At 43.1% G+C, this 17,860-nt stretch overlaps 1 protein-coding gene across 3 annotated transcripts in view; it reads right to left on the bottom strand.

The window, feature by feature from the left end:
- Positions 1-17,860, bottom strand: part of CXADR (coxsackie virus and adenovirus receptor) — a 66,465-nt gene that overhangs the window by 47,903 nt on the left and 702 nt on the right. Inside the window, exon 1 of one of the 3 annotated variants that reach the window (XM_010852955.1) lies at positions 10,307-10,891. The exons of the other annotated variants lie outside the window; for them this stretch is intronic. The gene's annotated coding sequence lies outside the window, so the exon portion shown is untranslated. Of the gene's footprint in view, positions 1-10,306; positions 10,892-17,860 lie in introns of those variants that run through there. 3 annotated transcript variants of the gene reach the window in all.

Here is a 17,860-nt window from a genome sequence, read left to right as displayed (position 1 = left end):
ATTTTTACTTTGCTTCCTCACCTACCCCCATCTCTGATCTACAAAAGAACCTGGTATCCACACCCCGATAAAATGGTTATTTTGAGGCACTAGCCTGCCATCCTCTGTCAGCCAGCTCCCTGAATAAAGTCTCTTCTTTGCCTCAACTCCTCCTGTCTTCGATTCATTGGCCTGTTGTGCAGCGAGCAGAGCAAACTTGGACTTGGTAACACTTTCTACCCTACACCCTAGGTGAATAGTTCACATTTGACTTAGAAGCCAAAGCTTCTTGATTATCACTGATTTCCTTTAGCGGAGCAAAATTTCTAGTGCTCAGGTTAAAAATAAGGAAAAGAAAAGCTACGGCATAAGCATGTAGTTCCTTTGTGTAAGAGGAAGGAAACAGAGTCTACCTGAATGAAAGGTGTTCCATTTCAAAGTAGTAAAGAAAAATTAACAAGGTGTGGCTAAAAGCCGGTGAAAGCCGGTGAAAATAAGTTAAGGTCTTTTTCTATCAAAGATGGAATCACAACAGCGAAGGCATTCTGGTCAGGGGCCAATCATCAAAGGAAATCAAAGATACCAGAGGAAGCACCGAAGGGCGAAGACAGAATTAAGTGCATACACACTGTGGAGCATCTGTGTTTGCACACATTTCCCTTGTCTGCAAGGCCCACCTTCTCCCACTGAAAGCACCTGGCAGCCATTCAACACCTCTCACCAGTGGCCTCCTCCCCCCAAATCCCCGCAGGCAGTGTTAATTGCTTCCCGCTCCGCTCACAATTACACAATCTGCTCCTCTACTGCACGCACCGAGCAAGTTCCCACCCTTACCTGAGGGCTTCTTCGAAGGCTCAGGGGTATAAAGAATCCATCTGCCAATCCAGGACACTCGCAAGGCGCAGATTCCACCCCTGGGTCGGGAAGATCGCTTGGAGGAGGAAGTGACTCCCCACTCCTGTATTCTTGCCTGGGAAATCCCATGGACAGAGGGGCCTGGCAGGCTCGGACACGACTGAGCATACACGCACACCCTTAAGCACACACTTTCAGTTGCTTAACAGGGTCCCAGGGTTTCATCTCTGGAGGGCACGTTCCAAGCCTTATTCAACACACCCTGGACCTGCCTCAGAAGAAACTGCTTAGTTTAAGCACAGAGCGGGAGTTCTCGGCAGAGTGAAGGTGAAGGAGCTGTTTGCAAGAGGAATGCTCATGGGAGAAAAGATCATGAAACCTTCTGGGAAAGTAATGGGAAGGAGGGCCATGGGCAGACTGTGTATCTAGCACAGTAAAGGAACAGCGAAGCCACTGGGGATGCATGGAGCTCAGAGGGAGCTGAGCAAACCTGACTGTATGCTAACAGGAGCAAAGACTGATGCTTATTGCTTTAATATTCACATCACAAGAAATATTAGCTGATGTGATAAGAAATTAACATGGATTCAACTATATAGTTATGTTGCGTGTAAGTCACTTCAGTCGTGTCTGACTTTTTTCGACCCCATGGACTGGAGCCTGCCAGGCTCCTCTGTCCGCGTAATTCTCCAGGTAAGAATACTGGAGTGGGTTGCCATGTCCTCCTGCAGGAGATCTGCCCCATCCAGGGATCTCTTACATCTCCTGCATTGACAGGTGGGTTCTTTACCACTCGTGCCACTTGGGAAGCCTGTAAATTTATGTTAACATGAAAGAAAGATGACATTAAAACTTTAATTTGTGAATATTCTAAAATCACAACCCTTGTGGCTCAGCCAGTAAAGGGTCCACGTGCAATGCGGGAGACCTGGGTTCCATCACTAGGTTGGGAAGATCCCCTAGAGAAGGGAAAGGCTACCCATTCCAGTATTCTGGCCTAGAGAATTTCATGGACTGTATAGTCCATGGGGTCACAAAGAGTCGGACATGACTGAGTGACTTTCACTTCACTAAAATCACAACTAGGGATGAAGAAAAAGTTGCTTGTCTGTCTTGCAACTACCTCCAGAACAACATGAAGCAAAATGAGAAAAATGTTATACACTTATGCATGTTTTCTCAAAATATCTGGAGTCATTCCAAAGACATAAACAAAAAAGAGAAACTAGGAATAAAAATAAGAGTAATTTAACTTCATTTTCCAAAGGTCTGGCATAATTCTTTGGTTGCTTGAAAAGGGGTATGATCTTAGTGTCAATTTTTATAAAGAATTTATTTGATATTGACTTTTGTGAGAAATATAAAAAATGTCATAAAGGTTACTATTTTAAATAGAGAAGACATTCAGTTGTATTGCTTAGTTCAGAATATGGAGTTCAGGAACCTTACATAAAAACACAGAAACACTCAAAAACGATTCATTAGGGCAATGTTAAAAAATAAACTGGGAAAATCAGGAAGTGGTATGTTTAAGAAGTTGATTGGGACAAGTATAATTTTGTTGTGTATGTCTGATTAACAAATACTACAAATCAGATGTCTGGGTTAGCAAGCAACTCACTGGGACGCTTTAAACCCTGTTTTAAATATTGCAAAAATGCAACTGCCAAGCTATTTAGACCCTTTCCTTGACCCTAAATCTAAACTGCCAATTTCCTTCTCACCAGGGAGCTGCTTTGGGATTAGCATGTTAAAAGTCACCCAAATACTAAGGGTTTCTTTTTAGGAAAGAAAAAGAAAAACTTACTATGCATTAAGGGTAGTTAACTACTCCAACTAGGCCTTTAAACATTGCTCAGGAAGAGAAAAAAACCACTGGAAGGTAGAAATCACCCTCCGCGCTGCCTAGTGTGTGTGCTAGTCATTCAGTCACGTCCAACTCTCTGTGATCCCATTCCCATGTGTTACTCAGTACAGGGTGTTAATAGGTACTGTTGAGCTAAGAAAATAATACTGAGAGTCAGAGAAGTTAATAACAATGAGAAACAACATTAGGTATACTTATTTGCTTTTCTATGCTGTTTTTTTAAAATCAACTCTCAGCTCCCTACCCTCAATGAGTAATCAAAAAGCAAGTGCCCAGAAAATAAACTGAGATGGAAATAGGGAAACCATCACCTTAACCATAAATAGTAATGAGCAGTGACTGAGTACCTATTAAGTGCCAGGGTTAGTCGCTCAGCCGTTTCTCACTCTTAGCAACCCCATGGACTGTAGCCCACCAAACTCCTTTGTCCATGGAATTTTCCAGGCAAGAATACTGGAGTGGGTAGCCATTCCCTTCTCCAGGGGATCTTCCTGACCCAGGGATTGAACCCAGGTCTCCTGCACTGCAGGCAGATTCTTTACTGTCTGAGCCACCATGGGTGTTAGATTATGTGCCAGGCACTTTTCAAAATATTTTATACACATTAACTCCTTCAAATCTCATAACAATTCTGAGGGTGTTACTACTATTATCTCAAGCAGTGACGAAACAGAGACAATAAGAGGTACCTAACCTACTAAGTGAGCAAGATACAAATCGAGGTAGACTGGCTCCCAAGCCACACTTACCCTGCAAGTAGAAGTCTATGAGTCAATACCCCTGGACATTAAGAGATTTCCTTTTAAAAATCACTACAAAATAATACAGTGAGTACATTATTAGACCCCCTTTCAGTCACTGTGGTGGAAGAAGGTTTGGGATTTTCGCTATTCCCTTCCTATACTAGATTTCCAACAAGACATCATTTTCGGTAGCACAAAGTTCAGGAGTATGGGCTGACCCGTTTTTAAAATGAGATATACCAGACTAGGATCTATTGTCAAGTCTGTCATAAAAAAAAGCTCTATCACTTTGGACATGTTGTTTCTCCGGGGCTCAAACATAAATTAAGGGTGTTAAACTAAAGTATCTCTTTCAGATCTAAATACGTCCTAAGTGTAGACCATCAATCAAGCAAGCAACCAACAGGAAGCCTTCCCCCAAAACCCATCCCCTCCCCTCCCTGCACAACTCCATGCCGGCAGTGACAGTTGTCTGGGCTTACCTCGCAGCAAGTGCAGACATTTCTGAAATATGAGCAGGCGAAATTGTGCAAGCAGTTCTGCCTACAAGTAACACGGGCTCTGAAGTGCGAGCTGCGCTATAATTCAAACCGAGGTTACCAAATGCTTGCAGGCGTGCGTACTTAGTCACTCAGCCATGTCCAACTCTTCGTGACCCCATGGACTGTAGCCCACCAGACTCCTCTGTCCACGGGATGTTCCAGGCAAGAATACTAGAGTAGGTTGCCATTTCCTACTCCAGGACATCTTCCTGAACCAGGGATCAAACCCAGGTCTCCTGCATCAGCAGGCGGATTCTTTAGCACTGTGCCATCTGGGAAGCCCTACCAAATGCTTAGGGAGAGCAAGTTTCTAGTCTTTGAAGTATTGATGTTTTCTACTATAAAGTGAGCATTAGCAGGAAGAATGCTTACTTCCACATAGAGATTAAATACAATAATGCATGTAAAGCTCTTAGGTATCATCCTTTCGATAAACAGTATCCAGTATGACAACTTGCTGTTGTCTTCCAAAACCCATCATTCCTACTAGGAAATGAACTCATGTAGTGTTGGGAAGGTATTTTATCCCTCACACTGAGCAGCACCTTAGATACAGAACTCAAAATCTGTTATGTAAATAAAGGACACTGACTTGTATATACTAGATCTGGCAATCAGAACCTCACTGGCGACCTAGACCAAATCTGATTTTTTTTTTTTAATTAAAGGCTGCAGGTGGGGGAGGGATATTTCTAACTACAGAAGTTGAGTATGTGAGCAGAGACAGAAATGACTGCTATTTTGAGGAACGTGGCTCTTAAGAGTAGGAGAAAAATAGCACTGTGATATGTCATCAAGGAAAGGTTGTTTTGAAGTGAGAAATGTAGAGCATGTTTATAAAGTCAGAAGGAAAGGGGAATGGGAGGTTACATACAAAGAACACTCAGAGACTGAAGGAAACAATGAGACCTAGAAAAAAGGGATAAGACAATTTTAAATGAGATTCGAGGGAAGGACATTTCTTCTGCTGTAACAAAGGAGAGACATGGAGTATTTACCTAGAATATAAGAGGCAGAAAAAAATGTGGATAGAGAATTCCAGAAAAACAGCTACTTATGCTTCATTGACTATGCTAAAGCCTTTGACTGTGTGGATCACAATAAACTGTGGAAAATTCTTAAAGAGATGGGAATATCAGACCACCTGACCTGCCTCTTGAGAAACCTGTATGTAGGTCAAAAAGCAACAGTTATAACTGGACATGGAACAACAGACTGGTTCCAAATTGGGAAAGGAGTACATCAAGGCTGTATATTGTCATCCTGCTTATTTAACTTACATGCATAGTACATTATGAGAAACACTGGGCTGAATGAAACACAAGCTGGAATCAAGATTGCTGGGAAAAACATCAATAACCTCAGACACGCAGATGATACCACCCTTATGGCAGAAAGTGAAAAAGAACTAAGAGCCTCTTGATGAAAGTGAAACAGGAAAGTGAAAAAGTTGGCTTAAAGCTCAACATTCAGAAAACTAAGATCATGGCATCTGGTCCCATCACTTCATAGCAAATAGATGGGGAAACAATGGAAACAGTTACAGACTATTTTCTTGGGCTCCAAAATCACTGCAGGTGGCAACTGCAGCCATGAAATTAAAAGATGCTTGCTCCCTGGAAGAAAAGCTATGACAAACCTAGACAGCATACTAAAAAGCAGAGACATTACTTTGCCAATAAAGGTCCATCGTCAAGGCCATGGTTTTCCCAGTAGCCATGTATGGATTTGAGAACTGGACGTAAAGAAAGCTAAGCACCAAAGAATTGATGCTTTTGAATTGTGATGTTGGAGAAGACTCTTGAAAGTTCCCTGAACTGCAAGGAGATCAAACCAGTCAAACCTAAAGGAAATCAGTTCCAAATATTCATTGGAAGGACTGATGCTGAAGCTCCAATACTTTGGCCACCTGATAGGAAGAAGTGACTCATTTGAAAAGATCCTGATGCTGGGAAAGATTGAAGGCAGGAGGAGAAGGGGACAAGAGAGAAGGATGAGATGGTTGGATAGCATCATTGACTGGATGGACATGAGTTTGAGCAAGATCTGAGAACTGGGGATGGACAGGGAGGCCTGGCATGCTACACTCCACGGGGTTGCAAAGAGCTGGACACAACTGAATGACTGAACTAAGAGAGGCTTTCGGAGACTGGTTCAAACCTTTAATATGTGAAAAGGAATGGGAGAAGAGTTGAAAGACTGCAGAATGGTACCATGAGTCCAATGGAGGTGAGCTGATAGCTGATGAAGAGGAGCAAAGACATTTATCCTACTATTTTTTGGTATGATAAATACCATTTTATATCATAACATCATACCATTTTTATCTAGTTTATATATATTCGAAATTTGCCATAATAAGAGTGTTTAAAAAAGAAAACTACAATGATGTGGCACTACACACTCACCAGAACAAAATGAAGAAAGGCCGTGATTCGGAGCCAGTCTCGTCTCTACAGAAGGGAGTGTCAGCTGGTACAATTAATTTTGGAAAATGTCTAGTAGCATCACCTAAAGCTAAACAGATGTGTAACCAAGACCCCAGAAATGCCATTCATAGTTACTGTGTGCCCTAAAACACGTGGCTGAGAACGTCATAGCCAGGTTTTTCATGAGAGCAGAAAACTAGAGGAAAAACATGTCCGTAACAGTGGAATGCGTAAATCAGCTGTGGTACAGTCACATGACAGAATACCGTATGGCAGAGCGAATGAATAAACTAGAGCTACCCAACAGAAACAACTGTACAAACGTGACAGGAAGCCAGGTTTAGGCAGAAAAACATACACCGTATAATATAATTCTGTGGATACAGTGTCAACGCCGATCTACGCCGTTAGAAATGAGAAGACAGTGCTGGAAATGACTGCAGGGGGCATGAGGGGACTTTTGACGGTGGGTTTTGTTCTATCTCTTGACTTGGGTTATAACTGTATAGATGTGTCTGCTTTGTGATAATGTTCTCTCACTGGTAAATAATGCTCTAAACTGCATGCTTTTCGGGCTTCCCTGGTGGCTCAGACAGTAAAGAATCCGCCAGCAATGTGGGAGACCTGAGTTCAATCCTTGGGTTGGGAAGATCCCCTGGAGGAGGGCATGGCAAGCCACTCCAATATTCTTGCCTGCAGAAGCCCCATGGACAGACGAGACTGGCGAGCTGCAGTGCATGGGGTCACAAAGAGTTTGACACAACTGAGTGACTAAGCACAGCACAGCACGCTTTTCTACGAGTGAAAGAAAAGAAAGAAAGTGAAGTCGCTCAGTCATGTCTGACTCTTTGCGATCCCATGGACTGTAGCCTACCAGGATTCTCCGTCCATGGGATTTTCCAGGCAAGAATACTGGAGTGGTTGCCACTGCTTTCTCCAGGGGATCTTCCCAACCCAGGGATGGAAACCGGGTCTCCCGCATTGTAGGCAGACACTTTACTGTCTGAGCCAGCAGGGAAGTCAAAGGTTTATTTAAAAATGAATTTTAAAAGGTGAAGGAATTAAAGCAGAAAATTTGTCTTTATTTTGTCTTTGTTAAAAAAACACGATGTTCTGGGAATTCCCTGGTGGTCTAGTGGTTAGAACTTGGCGAGCTTGCTGCCACTCCTGGTCAGGGAACTAAGACCCCATAAGTCTCTCTGCGGGCTCCACCTGTTATATTTCTGATGCTTTATAAAAATGTACTTTAAAAAAACTGTAGCCAAGTGGACAGTAAGAACAGTGGGCTGAAGGGCTGGCATACAAGGTGAAGGGGGAAATGGGTTGGAGAAGCCAGTGGGTCCTCAAGAGAATAATCAGAAAACCATATGGTTTTTACATCACATAGCACATCTGCCCTAATCTGTACCTGTTTTTCTTTATTTATTCACTTACTTATCTACTCATTTATGGTCTTATTTATTTATTTTATTCAGGATTAAATGCCAGTCACCCTCCTCCAGACTGAAGCTTGCCCACAGTATTGCAACGACATCTTCCTCCTGTCTCCAAAAGAACCTACTGCCATACCTAACGCACATGTACATATTATTTATTCCCCCAAACTTCTTCCATGGCGATTGTGGTCCTGTATGAGAAACTGAATATGTAACTTATAAATCAGGAGCACTTAAAGCACAAATTACAATGTAAAGCCAAACGGGAGAGTCAGGAATGTGAGCACAGATTGTATCTGTGGAGCTGGACTGCGACCCACTCCTTCCTCCTCTCCTCAAGGGCACACAGACAGACTCATCTAAGGAAAGGACAGAAATTTCATTTCTTGATTAAAATTAAGTCTCAGCCTTTTTCAGTCTATTTAGTATACTACTTTCCTCATGTTCTCTAATACAGAGATGCTAATTTCAGAATTCTCTGGCAAAACAAATGCAAATTGAGTATTTTGCATTATGGGTAAAGCAGATCCGTTGCCATGGTGAATATTTTCATCACCTTCAGAGAATAGTATGTATCGCTCCATTTTAAGAAATCTGCCTTTGCCTCCTTGCTCAAAAAAACCTCAGGCTCTCTTTTCTTCCTTTAATTAACATGAAAGAGGAAAAAGTGAGTACTTGGCAAAAACAACAACAACAAAAAACTCAGGTGAAGTGTCTTAGAGAGATCACAGAAAGTAAAAAAGCAAAGAGATTATAGCAAAACAAGCAAATAAACTGATCTTACGAAAAACCGTGAAGTTAATAAGGAAAAGGTTACCAAAAAAAAAAAATTCCTGTTGTAAGTATATTTAACTTGACTGCTTCAATCTTGGCATGATTTCCTTTCTAATATCCCCAAATGAATTCAAATTTCCCTAGCAACCATCACCAGGGACCACTTCTGATATTTCCATAAATGCATTTATTTTCCTCAAAGGCAAGCTAAAAATATTATTTTCCCCCTATATTTGGTTTTTTCCCTTATACCTAAAATACAAATGCATATAACTATCAAATAAAGACAGTTTTTATAATTCTCTGATGATTTTACGAAACTAAATATGAAGTGAGACTTTTATTTAACTTGTTGATGATAGGAATATTATGTGATACAAATATTTTAGATAAAATCTCATGGCAGCAATTCTAAAGGCACTTCCTACTGAAGAAGCTGTTCTGATGGCACACCACACCCATGCTATTTTAATCAGTAGCATGTTCCGAAACTAAATACAGTGGAGGGTGACTGGAATTAAAGCTCCAGGTTCTAGACCTCTGCTAACCAGTGTGGTAGCCACACCCGACTACTGAGCACATGAAATGTGGCTAGTGCACACTGAGATGTGCTGCAGGTAAAGTACAGACCAGATTTTGAAGACTTAGTATGAAAAAAAAAATGTTATTGATGTTCAGTTGGACCACATATAAAATTAATATTTTGTATATACTGGGTTAAACAAAATTAATATTTAAATTAATTTCACCCTTTTCCTTTTCACTTTAAAATGTGACTACCAGAACATTTTAAATGACATATGTGGCTTGCATTATGTTTCTACTAGGACGGCACTGTCTGGACCGATGCCATAATTTATTAGACTTAGGCCTTGGCTTTATGACTTGATTCCCATTACAAAAAACAAAAAACAGTGTCCCTCCTACTCATAGGCTGTCAGGAGACTGGATTCAAATGAGATGCGTGTGAAATTGTCTTTAAAAACACAGTAAGATACTCTTCTAGCCCCAAGTCACCAGTTCCTTCTCTAAGTCTCAGATTTCACGTTGTACAACCAAGTAGGTCAAAGAGTCTTCTCAATTCTTACTGTAGAACTATCCAGCGCACAAAACACTTGAAAGTTTTTGTCTGGTTTATTAAAGAAAACCCCCCTGGGAATCGCCTGTTATTCAAGAGTTCAAAGCACTCTTCACTGGGGAGTCTGAGAGACTGAGGAGGGTCAACTCGAGTCACTCTAACAATTCAACAAAGATGTGGTGCAGCACGTTTGATTTCACTGCATCTGCATATTCCTTGAGATTCCTTGAGAGCATTTTTATCGGTGTTTCTTCCTTCGGAGAAACCTCTAAAACTCACATGGAACATACAGTGACGCTATGGGGAAGTGAAAAGGGAACCATGATGAGTTCTGTTGCTTCTTCTCGAAATCTAAACACAGTTTTATTGATACTTTTTAGAAATAAATGAAACAAAGTTATTCCCACTCCAATCTGTAAAGTACCCTTGAAAGAATGGAAGTGATTTAATAGTCTCTAAAGAAAAGTGCATTGTCTCAGTATGTAAACACGGGTTAATGTGACTATTAATCCTTTTTCTCACCAACTATCAAAGGACAAACTGAACTATGTCCCCGATCTCACACCCACCCTAAAAATAGGCTGTTACTGTCCCTTATCCTACCTTCTCTTGTTCAACAGAGCAGGCAATCATCTTTTCTTCTACCGGAATCCTGCCAACTAAAATGAACTGCAAATACTGCTGAGTCAAGCAAAGGCCTTTAAGGCTTAAACTTCAACTGGCTAACTCCTTATTAGCAACCAGAAAGGGTGAGTCCATGAGGGGAGGGAAAGCCTACAACCAGTGGAAAAGGACTAAAGAGATAAAATGTCCCTTTAAGTCACCATCTTGCCACTCAATGCAGAAACATTTTCAACTTCCTGCCTATTTTCTTTCGTGTGGAGACAGTAATGTAGTCAACAAACTGAACAAATTACAAAGAACACCGATAACAGGCTCCCAAGAGATCACCAAACCAGGAACTACCAGCGTCCTGCATAGATCACTGTGCCAGGGTGAGTGCCCCACCCCCTCACTCTCTGCCATTTGTAATTTCGGCCCCACTGAAGAAATTAGATAGAAGATAAAGGAGCCAGAGCTAGAGAAGGTGACTGCTCTTTACTTCCACTTAGCATCACACTCTTAACAATCTAATTTCAAAACCAATCTAACAATTATTCTACAACATTATTTTCTTTAGAAATGCAAGGTACTTCAGTGGTGGTCCAGTGGGTAGGACTCCGTGCTCCCAATGCAGGGGGCCTGGGTTTGATCCCTGGCTGGGGAACTAGATCACTGTGCATGCCACAATGAAGAGCTCTGGAGACACAAATAGGATCCAGCAAAGCCAAAATATATAAATAAGTGAATATTTTAATAAATCATTTAAAAAGCAAGGTGGATGAAAGACAGTAAGATAAAGCCATAAGCTCATTCTAGTTAACTTTTAATTATTTTTCAGGCTACCTAAATAATTAACTACTTTGTGCTGTGTGCTTAGTCGCTCAGTCGTGTCCAACTCTTTGTGACCCCATGGACTTTAGCCCACCCAGCTCCTCTGTCCATGGGGATTCTTCAGGCAAGAATACTGGAGTGGGTTGCCCTGCCCTCCTCCAGGGGATCCTCCCAACCCAGGGACTGAACCCCGGCCTCTGGCATTGCAGGCAGATTCTTTACTGTCTGAGCCACCAGGGAAGCCTGTTAATTACTTTAATAATTATCAAATTAAAGTTCACATCCATTACTTGCTAGCCACCAAATGAAGCAAGGTAAAGGAATACTTAGGGAGTTCAGGAAGGTCTGTACACACTGCTATATTCAAAATGGATAGCCAATAAGGACCCACTGTATAGCAGATGGAACTCTACTCAAAGCTCCGTGCCAGCCTGGATGGGAGGGGGTTTGGGGGAGAATGGATACACATACAGGTATGGCTGAGCCCCTTCGCTGTTCACCTGAAACTACCACAATGTTGTTAACTGGCTACACCCCAATACAATATAAAAAGTTTGAAAAAAGCAAAAGTTCCCAGTCTCAACTCTTGCCTTTACCTAATTACTTACACTTGAGTATGATAGAGGAAAGGAGGGACTGAAGGGAGGAGGAGAACAGGCTGCAAGCAGAGGATTACGATGAGACTGGAGGAGTAATACAAATTCACCCCAACACTGCCCACGTGGCAGAACTGACACAGAAAGCAAGCCTGTGCAGGACACGGGGCCCACTGCTCACCTCTTCAAATGATACACCCATTCTGGATCTTCAAATGCTTTTGCCCCTGCTCCAGGTCTCTTCTGAAGCCAACAAGCACAAATTCCTGCCTGGTCCATCTTTCCCCATTTATTCACTCAATGAGAAACCACTTAGAAAGCTATTTCAACCATCTTAAGAGATGGCAATACTCTTTGAACTACGAGTGGTGGCTGGAAGGATACAAGTGACCTAGAAACATGGGTGTAAGTTGGGGAGAGAATAGGAAAAGTCAAGTAAGGTGCCTAGATTTCTGCCTGGGGAGTCTGATGGCTGAAAATGCCATTTAATGTGCAAGAGAACAGTGGTGTGGAGACAGGTTTGACTGATTGGTGGTGTCTGTGCGAAGTGTAAGCAGCGCTGTTGAGTGAGTGGTTTGACGTTATGGGCAAAGCTTCGGGTGAGTGAGACCAGAGACCACCTGGAGGCTGTAGGGACAGAAACTGGTCACTGAAGCCAGAAACAGACATTTAGGCAGAGGGAGGAGAGTGGATCTGCTAAGGATGATGAGGGATGACTCAAGGGGAAAAGAGCTTAGTCAACAGAGCCATCCTCGCTTTAAGAGGGTGACAGTGCGACATGTCCACTGTGCGATGCAGCCACGGCGGCCACTGCAGTTTCACAGGGGGAGAGGGGGCTGAAAATGAGCTTCTATGGGAATGAACATGAAGGAAGTCACTGGAGTCAGCAAATGCAGCAAACTCCTTCAAGAGATCTGGTGGAGAAAAGAGAGACAGGGGAGTGCTTAAGGAGGGATATAACGGATATAAGGGTTGAGGGCATGTCAGGAAGGATATTCAAGCTTCCTTAAAGTTGATGGGAATCCCTACATAAGAGACAAATGAGATGGGAAGCCAAAGGGTTCAGAGTCCTGAAGTGAGTGTAAAGAGGAATACACTGTTTCAAGGAAGAATCATGTGAACAAGGTTCCAAGTGGGGGTGGTTGGAAATGAGAGTTCTAAATAAACAAAAAACACCTACTGTATAGAACAAGGAACTATATTCAGTACCTTGTAATAACCTAGAATGGAAAAGAATATGAAAAAGTGTATGTGTATGTGTGTGTGTATAAACACACGCTTTATTAAACATACACTTACAAGTTAGAGCCCTCATCTGCTGGTTTCCACATTCTCCCATGGAGTCTGCTACGTCCCCTGAAATTAAGGCCACATGTGCAACAGGCACTGTTTGTGTGTTGTTGTTTTTACTTTTTTGTGTTTGTCTTTTGGTGGCATGTGGGATCTTAAAAGGGCTTCCCAGGTGGTTCAGTGGTAAAAGAATCTGCCTGCCAATGCAGGAGATGCCAGTTTGATCCCTGGGTTGGGAAGATCCCCTGGAGGAAGAAATGGCAACCCACTCCAGTATTCTTGCCTGGAGAATCCCCATGGACAGAGGAGCTACAGTCCATGAGGTCACAAAGCGTCGGACATGACTGAGCATGCACACACGCATACGGGATGTTAGCTCCCCAACCAGGGATCACACCCTTGCTACCTGGCAATAGAAGCATGGATCTTAACCACTGGACCGCCAGCAAAATCCCAGCAACACGCACTATCAAACCAACGGCAAGTGAAAAGTACATCTCTAAGTACATTCTCTACTTACCTGATGTCCACTCCTCAACGTACTAAAATCTAGCCTTACTCTCAGTATAGGAACTGTCCTCTCTCCAGAATCAATAACTTCCCAAATGTTCTCAACAATTTCCTAATGTAAGATGCACTGGTCTCATTTCTTCATCACTTTCTGGGACCCCCTCATCCCCTAGTTCTCCGGCATTCCCATCACTCCTTCCTGTCCCCAGCTCCTCACTTCCCACCATCTAGTAAGACGCTGATGTTCCCCAGCTTCACGTTTCACCTTCTCTTCGAGTCCTACCTGCTTTTCCTAGTTAACCTGACATAGATGCCAAACTATCAGCAGTGATTCTCAATTCTGTACCACCCATCTCCGCCTCTCTCCTGAGATCCGGTCCTTTGTTGGAATCTTCCCACTGGATTTCTTTCATATCCATTCCCCTCAGGCATCCACCGCAAATACGACTGGTCCAAAGCTCAGTCATCCAAGATTTGTGGAGTGACATCACCACTCACTCAAGCCAGAAGCCTTACTCCTTCCCTCCAGCTTTTTCTTGCCCACTCATTCAACCAGATACTGGGCTCCACTGCACCTCCCTCAGAACAACTTTTCAGATGAAAGAGCGGGCCCAGCACCACTCCTGCTGTATTTCCAGGGACTGCACATGTCCAGGTCATCCCAAATGGATTCCTGCCTTGGGGCTGTGGTTCTCCCTGCCTCCAGATCTACACTCTTCAAGAGAATCACTCTCGGTATACGGGCTCTCTTCTTTAACACCTCCAGGAGCTTCTTAGTGCCACCCCTGGGCGGCAGGGGCAGGACAACACTTTATGTGACAGACAGCGATTCTCCCCTAAGCTCTCTACACAGTCTCCAGGCCTTTGCCCAAAGTGCAGTCATCAATGACATCACGTGGAGCCTGTTAACATGCAAAACCTCAAGCTCCACCCCACACGTCCCTCTGACTCAGGTGAACATCAAAAGAAGGACTAGTTAGATGCCTTATTTGCCCTGAACGTCTCAGCTCCCAAGGCAAGTTGAGTTTCCTTCCAGATCTCTATCTGCTGGGAATGCTCCATCAAATCTTGCGCATCTTGCAAAATCCTGTACAACTGCTGGGATATCGGGCACAACCACAGTATGCAGCAGGCCATAAATATTTGAATGACTGGACCATTTAATCAGTTAACTAATGCTAAGTTCAGCTGAGGACCTGCAGAGTCTCAGGTACTCAAGCGCATGCAAAGTGGAAGGCTGAATGTTGAAGGCAGTTGGAAACAGTGGCCCAGAAATCAAAGGAGAGGTGAGCCGGCAACATTTTAAAGTCCCTAGTGACTATTTTGAGAATGCAGTGATGGATAGATGACGTCATCCAGGTTTCAGATGGAGACTGAGAAGACAGCTACGGGTCAAATCATGGGGGAGGCTGACCTTTAAGGGACGCAGTGAAGAAGGCAGAGAAGGGCAGGAGAACACAATGGGAAGGAGCCCAAACAGGTGTCATGGAGCTCCAAAGAAATGGATGGATTTGGCACGTGGTGATTGATACCTTTGACAACTGAAGTAGGGGGGTGAGACCAGGAGAAAATGAGGGATGTAACTGATGACAGCTGAATCATATCCTTAAGCCTAGGGGCAAAGAGGCTGAAAACGTTTGGTCATTCAACATTTGCTGAACACTTGCTATGTGCTAGGCACCACAAGCTAACACTGGGACTGTAACAGTGAACAGCAACACAGATAAGGCCCACGACCCAGTACAGTGAGATATATTGGGTAATTTTATGGAAACCCCACAAGAGATAGGGTAAGGAGCCAATGCTGGGTGGCTTGCCTTGGAGGAAAAGCAACTTTTGCCCAGGTATAATGGGGACTTTTGGTGGTGGTATAAATACAGGAATGTACTTAAGAGACAGGCATATGGAGGGGATAAAGTTCACATCGAATAATCTTCATTTTTTTTTTTTTAAAGTAAAGGAAAATACTCCTGGTAAAGCAAAGCAATAAGTATTCTTGACACATAAACCAACTGAGGCTCACAGAGAACAGGGTCCTGCTGTCACTGAATGGCTAACAAGTAGTCTGGAGACCAGATTCATTGGCCAGTGCTTTACTCTCACTCAGACTGATACTGTGAAAAGCAGCAGCACCTCAAATTCTTAACACTGCCATCCCTAGGAGACAACAATGCTGTGGGGCATGCGCCATATAAGCTTGCAACACCAGTACAAGCCCTGGATCCTCGTGTTCTTAGAGTGTCCAAAAATATTCGGCTAAGATTATGAAATTATTAATAAAAGGCTACTAATAAAAGGCCTCAGTACCTGGCATGTGGTCAAACCAACAGCAAGTTCTTAATAAATGACAGATAACCAGTGACATTAATTTAGGGTATCGATCAGAGGAAATCAAAGAGGAAAGTGATAGCACAGTGATAAAAGAAGGGATTCAGGAGGAAATTTATGATCTTGGCAAGTAAAGTTATACAACCACATTGTGCCTCAGTTTCTCCATTTGTGCAGCTGGGATTATTACAGTACATATCCTCCAGGGCTGCGAGGTACATTAAATAAATGTATGTAAAGCCCTTACAACAGTGCCTGGCATTTAATAACTGCAAAATCAAGCCTTAGTTTATTACTGCTACTACTCTATTACTACTGCAACTACTAGTGGTATGGCTTGCTACTCGGAAGGCAATGAAAAGTGTTCCACCAGCAACCAGAGTACACCACAAAACTCTGCAACCCACAGAGACAACGCTAGAGGAAGATCTACTAGTGGCTCATTTTTAATGACAGCCTCCACCTTATGTTGCCAACTGTAAAACAGATTCCAATTGTGTTACCACTCAAACTGAGTTCATGGCAATAAATTTCTCAAGTGCGGAGAAGTATCTGAAGAAATACTCAAAGCCATATATCAATTACAGTTTTTGAGTTGTTGCTTAAGCAGGAAAACTGAAGTAAAACTAGTTTAGTTGAAGACAACAGCCCTTTAACACTGTACCACAGTGTGCAGTTTACAAGCAGCAGGACTCTACACCTATCAAAATATCCTGCGTTTAGATTGTGCCTACCAAAGTGAGGCATCCAGAAAAAATGAAATTATCCTGATATGGGGGTTGGGGGCAGGGGAGGGAGAATCCTCTATAAAGTTTATATTCCTCCATTTCTCTGCTTTAGATGTAGCCTAAAACATTTTTCTCCCTTTTTTCCACAGAGATCACAATGTTCTCAACTTCTTCGGTTTAGTCCTAGACCAAAACAAGGTGAAAACCTATCACCTAAAATGGTTACGGATCTTTCATCTTTTCCGGAAGCTTTACTTGGGATATTTCAGCCATGTCGAAATGACAAGCATTAAAAAGGTGGAGGTAATGCTATATAGACTCAGATCGAAAATTAGACTTGTTAATAGAATGTTGATCCCATGAGTAATGCTCACAGCTGTGGCATCCAACAATGGAATTAACATTTTAACAGGAAGCAGAGAGCCATCCCAACACAACGGGCCACTCCATCCAGCTTCAGAGCGCTTTAAAATTATCCTTCCGGGCTTACACAAAGTGTGCGTCCTAGGGTCCCACCGATGGATGTTTTGTTGTGGGTGGTTTACTGAAATCTTTTGGTTCTACAATGCGACAAGTGCTTACTTTGACATAACAAGATCAGTAGGCTAAAGCACGGACATGGAAACAAATCCGTTTTTTAAAACTATCAAATGACCACGTCTTTTGTCCACATTATTTTAAAAGCCCTTTCCCCCTCCTTTGACAAAGGCTCAGTCGAACACGTACTTGGCGGATCCTTTCGGAATTACCCCGTACAAGTCATTCTATGTTATCATCAACATAAATCAAAACATTATAAACTCAAGGTTACTAATTTCTCCTTTGCACTCGGCCCGGCGACTGCCGAAATCAATACTGCATTTTTTTTCTGGAACCTACTTCCGATTTTCCACGGTTTACTTCTCCGAGTTACCGTCTAGTTGTACAGCTCGAGCTCGCCTTTTCCCAGAGACCGAGAATGCTCAGCGTACAGATCGCTCTGCGCCTCTTTCCTGGAGGTAGCCTGGACGATCAGAGGCGCTGAGAAGCTCAGTGTAACATTTAATCATGGCGTTTGTAATTCGGTCTCCTGGCTTGGGCAGCTCGACACCTGAAAATCCGCTGATGCCCAAGGCTTTTGAAATCGGGTAACCCTGGACGGACACGGCACAGCAGCCAACAAGGGAAAGGGCGAGAGCAAATAAAGCGAAGCCTGCACCGGCAGCAAAGAATAGTCAGGGAGAAGCGCCAGGCGCACCCAGTACGCCGCGCCCACCCGCCCGCGCCCGGGG

This window comes from Bison bison, unplaced genomic scaffold (genome assembly GCF_000754665.1).
Source record: "Bison bison bison isolate TAMUID 2011002044 unplaced genomic scaffold, Bison_UMD1.0 scf7180017864318, whole genome shotgun sequence".
In the NCBI taxonomy this organism is placed as follows: domain Eukaryota; kingdom Metazoa; phylum Chordata; class Mammalia; order Artiodactyla; family Bovidae; genus Bison; species Bison bison.
Note: the sequence above shows the minus strand (reverse complement) of the source record. Positions and strands in the feature narration are given on the sequence as shown.